Consider the following 10,738-nt stretch of genomic DNA (forward strand, 5'->3'; position numbering starts at 1 on the left):
AGAGGAGGCAACCGAGGTGGAGGTTTGGGAAACCGTGGAAGAGGCGGAGCAAGTGGGCAAGTACGTGCACATAAGACGGTGGCTACGAATGTCAATCCGCACCATAATAGCGCCCTGCAAGGAGGATCGAAGGCAGCAGGTCTTGCGGGAATTACACCCGTACAATGGCAACAGCTGTTGGAAGTGCTTAATGCTTCTAAATCTTCGGATTTTTTGAATGGTAAGGATAATGAGTTTGAGTGGATAATTGATACAGGAGCTACACACCATGTGACGGGAAATTTTGATTGTTTGACAAATGTGGAGAAAATAAATAAATTCCCAATCGGCTTACCAAACGGTGAATCCGCATAGACAACACAAGAAGGAATAGTGACATTACCCGGAGGATTATGCTTGAATAAAGTTTTTTTTTTGTGCCTAAATTGAATTGTAGTTTAATCTCTGTACATCAATTGGTAAAGGAATCTCAGAGCATATTACAATTAACAAGTGATTTTTGTGTTATACAGGACCGCAAGACGAGGAGGGTGATTGGAATCGGTGAACAAAGGGATGGACTCTATCTTTTCCGTGGGATGCCTGAAGTGAAGATTTTGACTGTGAATCGAGAGGATTTGTTTGAACTGTGGCACAAAAGGCTTGGACATCCGTCAGAGGAGGTAGTAAAATTGGTACCTATAGTGAGAGGTGCGAGGAGGATATTAAATAAGGCATGTGATGTGTATTTTGACACGAAACACCCCAGAAATAGTTTTTCTATTAGTAATAATAAAGCTAGTGACATTTTTGAATTGATACATTGTGCTTTATGGGGTCCATATCGTACTCGATCTTCTTGTGGGGCCTCATCTTTTTTAACTATAGTGGACGATTTCTCTAGAGCTGTATGTATGGGTTTACTTATTGTCAAATAAAACTGAAGTGGGCAATTGCTTTTTGAATTTTTCTACTTTGATTGATCGTCAATTCGGAAAGAAAATGCGTACAATGCACAGTGATAATGGCACCAAATTTAATTGCTTGAATGATTATTTTCTTCAAAATGGTATTGTGTTTGAAACTTCTTGTGTGGGAACACCACAGCAGAATGGGCGAGTGGAGAGGAAACACCGCCATATACTAAATGTGGTACGTGCCTTACGGTTTGAAGGTAACTTGCCGAAATTCTTTTGGGGTAAATGTGTATTGGCGGCTTGTCATTTAATTAATCGTACTCCGTCTCTTTTGTTAAATAAAAAGACTCTGTATGAATTGTTATTTGGGAAGAAACTGTCATACAAGATGTTGCGCATATTTGGTTGCTTGTGTTATGCACACAATCAGCGAACACGTGGAGATAAATTTGACCGAAGGAGTAGAAAATGTATTTTTGTGGGGTATGCCTTTGGGAAGAAAGGATGGAGATTATATGATTTGGAGACCAAAGAGTTTTTTGTTTCAAGGGATGTTAAATTTTTTGAGACACAATTTCCGTTTGTTGAAGTCACATCGCCGAACAATGAAGCTCCACCGGTCTTTCTAGTATACTTGATGATGTTATGGAAGAAGTACAGCCTGAACAGTTTGCTCCACCACGCACTGAAAATGTGACAGACATTGGGGAGGAGGCTGCGCGAGTGAATTTAGAGGCTGGTGTGTTGAATGGAAATACTGCCGAGTCGAGTTCGGCGACGAATGAGGAGACAATGGACCAGCTTGCTATTTCAGTCCCGAATAACAGCGGGCAGCATATTGCTGCTCAAGATTCTACCGTGGAAGAAGTTCCCTTGGGTCGTGGAATGCGTACGAAGATCTCATCCTCAAAAGTGTGTGATTTTGTTACTCATATTATACAGAAAAAGAGTCCCATCCCCAGTTCATCACCTTAATCATCTTCTTCAGGTACTCCTTATCCTATAACTCACTTTGTTAATTGTGATAATTTTTCCGAAAAACATAGAGTTCCTTGCAGCTATAAATATAAGCACTACGCCTAAAAAATTTAAGGAGCTATGAAGAGTGAGGATTGGCGGAAAGCAATGGCGGATGAGATCTGTGCCCTTGAAGAACAAGGAACTTGCGAACTTGTGACATTACCTCCTGGAAAGAAGGCACTTGGAAGCACCTGGGTGTATACAGAAAAATATGATGAGAACGGGAACTTGCAACAGTCTAAGGCATGATTGGAGTGCTTCGGAAATCATCAAGTAGAGGGGATAGACTATAATGAGACGTTTGCTCCAGTAGCGAAAATGGTCACCATTCGGACATTTTCGTCAGTTGCAGTAGTCAAGAACTGGGAGGTGCATCAAATGGATGTGCACAATGCTTTTCTACACGGTGATCTTAAGGAGGAGATTTATATGAAAGTTCCCCCTGGATTTGGTGATCAACAAGCAAATAAGGTATGCCGGTTGAAAAAGTCGCTTTATGGGCTACGACAAGCCCCACAGTGTTTGTTCCGGAAACTGGTGACAGCACTGAAAAACTATTGTTTCTCACAATCATACTCGGATTATTCGTTATTCACCTTGTGTAAAGGGAGGATTCAGATAAATGTTTTGATTTATGTAGATGACATGATTATTGCTAGGAACAATGTTGTGGCTTTGAAACTCTTTAAAACTTATTTGGGTCAGTGTTTTCGTATGAAAGACTTGAGAGTGTTGAAATATTTCCTAGGTTTGGAAGGTGCCCGTAGCTCAGAAGGATTTTTTATTTGTCAGCAGAAGTATGCCTTGGAGATCATTTCTGAAGTTGGGTTACTTGGTGCTAAACCAGCACAGTTCCCAATGGAACAGAACCATCGATTGGCTTTGGCGGAGGGTAGCTTGTTGGATGACGCCAGATCATATCGACGACTAGTTGGCAGATTGATTTATTTGTCGGTGACTAGACCTGATTTGGCATACTTCGTTCACATTCTTTCTCAGTTTATGGAATAACCACAAGAAGAGCATTGGGAGGCAGCGTTATGGGTTGTGGTTACTTGAAGAAACATCCTGGACAAGGTATAATGTTAGCAATAACGTTTTTGTAGATGAAGGAAGTTCAGAGTCCATTAACGGCAGATTTAACAGAAACCCATTTTCCATTAATGTGATCCATGTCTGCATCACCTAACCTCCACGGGCATCCATGTGGAACCAAATTAAGGGGAAAATGGGTTTTTGTTGGATATTGTTGGCGACACAGTATTATATAGGAAGTAGAAGTCCAATTGTGAATAGATTCTACATTGGAAGTCTTATAGGAGAAGGATTGTATTCTTCTAGGTTGTGTAGGATTAGGACTCTCTCTGTATGTTGTTTTGTAACCTATAAATATCGATACTCATGTGAATAACAGGGACAACAAATTATAACATTAACGGGGTCTAAAATTGCTTCATCTACAAAAAGTAAGTACTAACATTGCATGTTTTTATATGTGGAGTCTAAATTTGTCTCCTCCAATAGCTAGTAGCTACATGGTTAAATTTGTACTTTATCCCATTATCTTATCATCAAAACTCTAAAATTACTAAGAGATTGAGAACCAGATATCATAATAAGAAATAAAACTATGATCAGTTACCTCTCATTCCATCAGCAGCCCAGACAGCTCGGACCATTTGCCGAATGCTCTTTCCGCTCTAAGTAAATGAATGTAAACTTGAGAAAGCACCTCTCCAAATCCCAAAATATCACCAAGTAACTGATGTAAGTATTAATTAATCAAATAAACATTAAAACCAATAATTCAAACCTGACTACCACTAAAAATAGCTTGACACTTAATTCTTCTCTTTATGATCAACTGGATGCATCATTCCTTCCCCAAAAGCCCCGACAATTCCTCCCCATAGGAACTCTCTCCATACTTCACCACACAACATCAAATTAAACAGAAAAAGATTATTAGTTCATGGCCGGATGTACAATGAACTCTAATGCTGAACTAAGAAGGGAAATTAAAATGGAATCCACGAAAGCAAAATCGCAATTAACAGATTTTATCATCTACGCTTTACACGTATGTCAGTTTATTATCCATTAGTAACAGATTACAAACATATTAATAGACGTGAAACAAACTTAAAAACTCATATTTTGTACGAGTTGGATAGAAAAATTTAAATATTTTATCGAATTTAAAAATAATAATATCCATTTCTATTATTAAATCACAAAAAAGGGTAATTAATTTATTAGTTCCTATATTTTGACAAAACACACTATTTAGTACTTGTATTTTTAAAAACACACGATAAAGTTCCTAACGTTTTTCTCGGTTAACTGTTTAGTCCATGTCGTTAGACTCTCATGGAGATTCTGTTAGTCAATTTGGATTTGCATTCTTCTTTTCCTTTATTTTCCTTTTCTTTAAACTCTAATGCATCTGAAATCAACTTTGAGTGTTCTTCTTTTTGATTTTCTTCTTAAGCGTTCTTCTTGATTTTCTTCTTAAGCGTTCAAATTCGCAATCATTGAGTTTGTTCTTTTTCTTGTTCTCCATACAAATAGCTTCTTCTTCTAAATTGGATTTCCTCTTTTGAAGTTTGAAGGTAAATAGTAAAGGATAATTTAGTCATTTCCGAATTCATAAACGGTAAAAAATCTAAGAAACAGTTGGAATGACTAAACAGTTCATTGAGAAAAAGGTTATGGACATTACCATGTGTTTTTGAAAATATAGGGACTAAACAGTGTGTTTTGTCAAAATATATAGACTAATAAATTAATTACCTAAAAAAATGTGAAAACTTTTTTTTAGAATTAACCGATATATAACCGGTGCATAATAAGTAGCAAAACATATATATTTTAGGGTAAAGTTCAAATAAAACCCATGTGCTTTCACTAATTTTCAGATAAAGGACTGTGGTTTACTTTTTGTCAAAACAAGGATTGAGGTTTTTAACTTTAACAAAATACCGACTTTTTCGAGTGATACTATTAAAATCACTTTTGACGACTTCGAAAATGACATATTTTAAGAACTACTAATATTCTAAGCAACTTTAATTCATCAACTTTTTTATTTTGAGATTGTTTAGATGATGTTTGGTAAAGAGAGAAAAAGTTAATGTTTAGAGAGAGAAAGTTCCAAAAAAGATGATTTTCGAAAATCGAAAATGTAGTTCCATAGAAAATATGACATTGAACAACTTTAATTCTTGAAAATTTTTATTTTCAGGTCGTTAAAGATGGTTTTAATAGCATTAATCCAAGTTTGAAACCTCAATCATTGTTTTGACAAAAAGTAAACCACGGTCTTTTATCTGAAAATTAGTGAAATCACAGGGCTTTTATTTGAACTTTATCCTATATTTTATAATGATATATGAAATTAACCCAACTTATCAATGTTATGAGTGAAATTGCTCGTGACTGCCAATGTTATGGGTAAAATATTATGAGTAAAATTGCTCCTCATTATCAACATTAGAGGTATTTTTGCACATTGTTCCTTTAGACTTATATATCTAAAAGTTCAAGATAAATAATGAATCAATATATAAACGAAGTAATATTACATCATAAGATAAATTGAGAGCTTAAAATGTCAAATTATAGGCGTAGTTAAAGACCAGACTGCACTAGCTAATGACTGAGCAACAATGTTGGTTGACCTTCAATTAAAAATGAAAAAACATTAACTGTCACACCCGATCCAAATCGACATCGGGTATGAACGGAAAATAGGATCACGAACGCCTAACAACTTTCAAACAGATTTTCTAATAGATCAAAATTTATTTGGACTACATAAAGTTTTATTTATTTATTTGGGTTGAACTCGATAATTCTATCGAGGTTCCTACGTATCTCGAACATCTTTTAATCATTTAAATCGGGAATCAAAGCCACGTAATTCTGCCTATTTTAGATAGTTCTCTTAATTAGGTAGTTCTCTTAACTTATGAACTCATTTTAACTTATTGACACATTGATTGCTTCGCTAATAACTTAATTGTATACTTCACTTTATTACTATATAATTTAATATATATAAATCACTTTATCAACATGAATCAAATCGAATAACATTTTATCAAAACGAATCAAATCGAACAACGTTCTATCAAAACGAATCAAATCGAACAAACTTTTTATCAAAACGAATCAAATCGAACAACGTTTTATCATAACGAATCAAATCGAATAAATCGCTTTAACAAACCAACTCGTAATCAAAACAAACGTAAAACATTATACTTCAAATCATCAAACATTATCAAAACGTAATACAAAATTTGCGTGTGTGTTCATCCTCGAATTGCACCCGTGTAGCTTATCATAACATCAATAATCGAGATATCTCATTCATATCTCGCCTTGCCTAACGTTAGGACTACCAACCGTGCACTCTGGCCATACCGCCCTTAGGTATGGTCTTACAACTTACAACTCGTACCCCGGGCAATCCTAGATGGACAAACCCATTTTTATCTAAAATATCGCAACATAAAAATCACATTTGAACTTTAATCCAAATCACATAAATAATAATAATAACAACTGCAATAGCTTTCACAATCCAAAATACAATTCGAATAGGATTGTCAAATTCATTTCTTTCGATCGAATTTCGGAAATACTACGATAATAAATAATTGTTCTTTAAATAATCAAAATCAAAAGTATATAAATACTTTAAACGATATATTTTTAAACAATATAATAAAACATATTCAAAGCACTTAAATAATTTAAAACTGAAACTTATTTTTATCTATCACCGAAATAACTATTTGAATATACCGTTAAACACGTTATATTATCATAAGTCTATTTGTACTAACTTTATATTCGAATTCTTTTATATTCGACTCTATTTGAAAAATATCCGTATTAGTCCTTCTATTTTCAAGGTATTTTAATTCTAACTATTAAAGTTGCTTAAAATGTTTTATTGAGAATTTAATATAATCGAAATATTCTTATCGGATTATTTTCGGTCACTGAGATATGAATTTTAAACCGACGTAATTAATTTGAACCAATTATACTATCAAAGTCATAACATTGCTAGGTGTCTATTAATACTGAATTTCACGTTATTAAATCTAAATGACATAAATCTATTAAAATTTGACAAATACTAGAATCAGACTTACTCAAAAGCATGTCTAAAACACTTTATAAATAATTTCGATATAAAATACAGTTACCGAAATATAGTCGTCGATCATTTAATTGGTGTGATCTGTTGACGGTTGATTGAAAACGTCATCGTTGATCATCGAAAATTAATCGATGTGACTTAATCAGTTTGATCCATTATCAGCCAAAGAAAACGTTTTTCCTCTAAAAGCCTCTTAATCCAAAATTTGATATATGAGAACTTAAAAGTATTTTTTTCTTCTTTTTCCTTTCTAGAATTCATAAGATTTATATGGTAAATATATAATATGTATTAAGTATCTAATCCTTAAGATTGATATGGTAAATGTAATATCTATTTAAATATGACACATAGTAACTAATATTGAAACATGTTAACATTATAATAAAAGCAAAATGATATAAGACACATATTTGCCACATTTCACAAATATACATATATCTTTATAAATTATTATTATTATATTAAGTTTTAGTCATAATTTTCATCCAAACTAGTTTTTTTTGTAATATTTTAATAAGTATTAATTAAGAAAAGACTCATAACTAATTATAAACATTTTTATTAGAAATAGTAAAAAGTAAATATTAATTAACCATTTGATCATAATTTCATACATATACTAATATAATACATGAAACTTAATTTGCTTTATTTTTTTTAACCCGTAAATAAAACGATTAATACAACTAATTAAGAAAATATCAGTCAAGGTCCCTTTAATTTATAATTTTTAAACTTATCTCAAACTTTTAATTTATACCTAAAAACATTAAGTGGATTGCTATTCGTCATCCCTATTTTCCTTACCGTCGCCTCCTGTTTGACATTTTTGCCCTTTTCATTTTTCATTCAAAAAATGAAATTCTCTCAACCACGAAGAACAAAACGAAGAAAAATCATGCCTCCAAAACAAAGAAAAATAATTGAACATCTAAGTTTCATATTTACCAATAATCTGAAATTTAACGAAATTAACTTGAAACGAAATTTTTTTTTCATTGAATTTACACTAAACGGGTAGCCCATACGGTCCGGTCCATGGACCGATAGCATGAACTACCCGTTTTCACCTAGGCAAAACGGGTGGGCTACCCGTTTTGCCTAGGCAAAATAGGGTAGCCTACCCGTTTTGCCTAGGCAAAATAGGGTAGCCTACCTGTTTTGCCTAGGTGAAAACGGGTAGGCTGCCCGTTTTCCTTTAGGAAAAAATAGATTTATTTTTTTATTTTTTTAATTATAATAAATATTAATTATAGATAAATTACGTATTAACGCGTGCAATACAGAATTTACGTATTTTTTTATTTCCAATCAATAATTTATATATACGTTTTTTCTATCCAGTCAATACATAATTTACGTGTAATTAAATTTACGTTCTAAAAGGTAAATAAATATAATTTACCAAATAAAAATTAATTGGACACTTCAATACGTATTTTTTATTTCCCGTTAATACATAATTTATCTATAATTAATATTTATTATAATTAAAAAAATAAATCTATTTTTTCTAAAGGAAAACGGGTAGCCTACCCATTTTCACATAGGCAAAACGGGTGGGCTACCCGTTTTGTAGGCTACCCTATTTTGCCTAGGCAAAACGGGTAGCAAAATAGGGTGTGCTACCCGTTTTGCCTAGGTGAAAACGGGTAGTTCATGCTATTGGTCCATGGACCGGACCGTATGGGCTACCCGTTTAGTGCAAATTCAACGAAAAAAAAATTTCCGTTTCAAGTTAATTTCGTTAAATTTTAGATTATTGGTAAATACGAAACTTAGATGTTCAATTATTTTTCCTTGTTTTGGAGGCATGATTTTTCTTCGTTTTGTTCTTCGTGGTTGAGAGAATTCCATTTTTTGAATGAAAAATGAAAAGGGCAAAAATGTCCAACAGGAGGCGACGGTAAGGAAAATAGGGGCGACGAATAGCATAACCCAACATTAAATTGAACCTTATAATATATTTAAATTCATAGATGATTAACAATATTTATTGTAATAAAATAAAATTTTACACACGGATGTTACATTAACACACTTAGCTTATAAACGTCGACATGAATCAATAATAACCTCAAACTCGATAAAATCATCAGTTCGCCACATGGGATGATAAATGTAGAAAGTGAAACACATATTTCGCCACATGTCAAAATGCTCGCCACATGTCAAAAAGAAAATCCCAAATAAATTTTTTAAATATAAAGTAAGATGACGAGTAGCTCTAGTGTCCATCACACATGGTTAATGTGCTAGAATTGGGGCTGAAGAAACATTAGTGGCAAGTTTAGCTATATTACGCCGTTTCCTTATAATGGTTGAGAGGAGCAATTACATGCAAAAGAGCCACACATGAACTCTGATTGTTTTCCTATGTTGGCTATCGGTTTCTATTTTGAGATTAATGTCATGACTTTTGTTTACCTCGGGAAAAGCACATTCTTCCTCATCCATGAGCAGAGATGAAGCCTCAAGATATATAATTAGCTAATAGAATAATATGACCATTATATATTATACAGTTAAACCTCGATAAATGAAAATTCGATAAAGTAATAACCTCGATTATATAATAATTCTTCCGGTGCTGACTTGGGCCAATGGACTAAAGTAATAACCTCGCTAAATGCATTAAGTAATAAAAAATATTTAAATCCTTAAGGGCCCAATGAAAATATAAAATAATAATTATTAAATTATATATATATATATATACCAAAACCTTTTGATCAATCAACTAGAAGTCATTTCTTCTGAAAAAATGCATCTATAGTTGATTGTTTTTTCTTTCCACCTAAACCAAAATGAACATCATTCTTAACTTTTTATAGTGCAAACACAACTTCTGGTATATTTTGCTAATGTTGTACCAAGTAGTTGTTTAAGGTGACCATTGCTTGAAAGGTCTCTTTTGACGATACATTTGCGACAAAACAACTATCATCTGGCTCTGGATCATTTTCCATCATCATTGTTCATTATTAACTGGATAATTTCTTCGTCTGTAAGCGATTTCATAACTGCATCATTCTCGCTAGGATAGTTCAAAAGATGTTTGACATCCATCACATTTCTATAGCATAAATTAGAAATGACATCACTTAATCTTTGGATGTCTTTATCTAATTGACTAACTTCTGGTTCAGGAACATTATCATCTTCTGAACGAATCTTGCCATTATTTGATTGATTTGTAATTATGCTAATGTGATAGTTACAAATCAATCAAATAATATATTTCCTAAACAAGATAATTACATATCTAATGAATATTTATCGATAAATGAATAATTTATTAATTTATCGATAAATGAATAATTTATTCATTTATCGATAAATAAATAATCTCGCTTAATGAATATATTTTTTCGGTCTCAATGATATGCATTTATAGAGGTTTTACTGTATATGGCATCCCGTGCTAGTTGGATTTCTTCACTAATAAACAATTTATAAAGATTATCGAAACTAATAGTTTGCAAACAAGCTTCCAAAAGCTCTGACAAAATGTCTATAGGTATGTCCTAAACCCCCAAAAATACAGTTAATAAAATCATTCATACCCATGGGATGTTGTAAAGCCTCTAATCGATCAAATGTGATTTGCTTTTTACATATAAGTCGAGATTGAATCATTGTC

The sequence above is a fragment of the Euphorbia lathyris genome, chromosome 9 (genome assembly GCF_963576675.1).
Source record: "Euphorbia lathyris chromosome 9, ddEupLath1.1, whole genome shotgun sequence".
In the NCBI taxonomy this organism is placed as follows: Eukaryota; Viridiplantae; Streptophyta; class Magnoliopsida; order Malpighiales; family Euphorbiaceae; genus Euphorbia; species Euphorbia lathyris.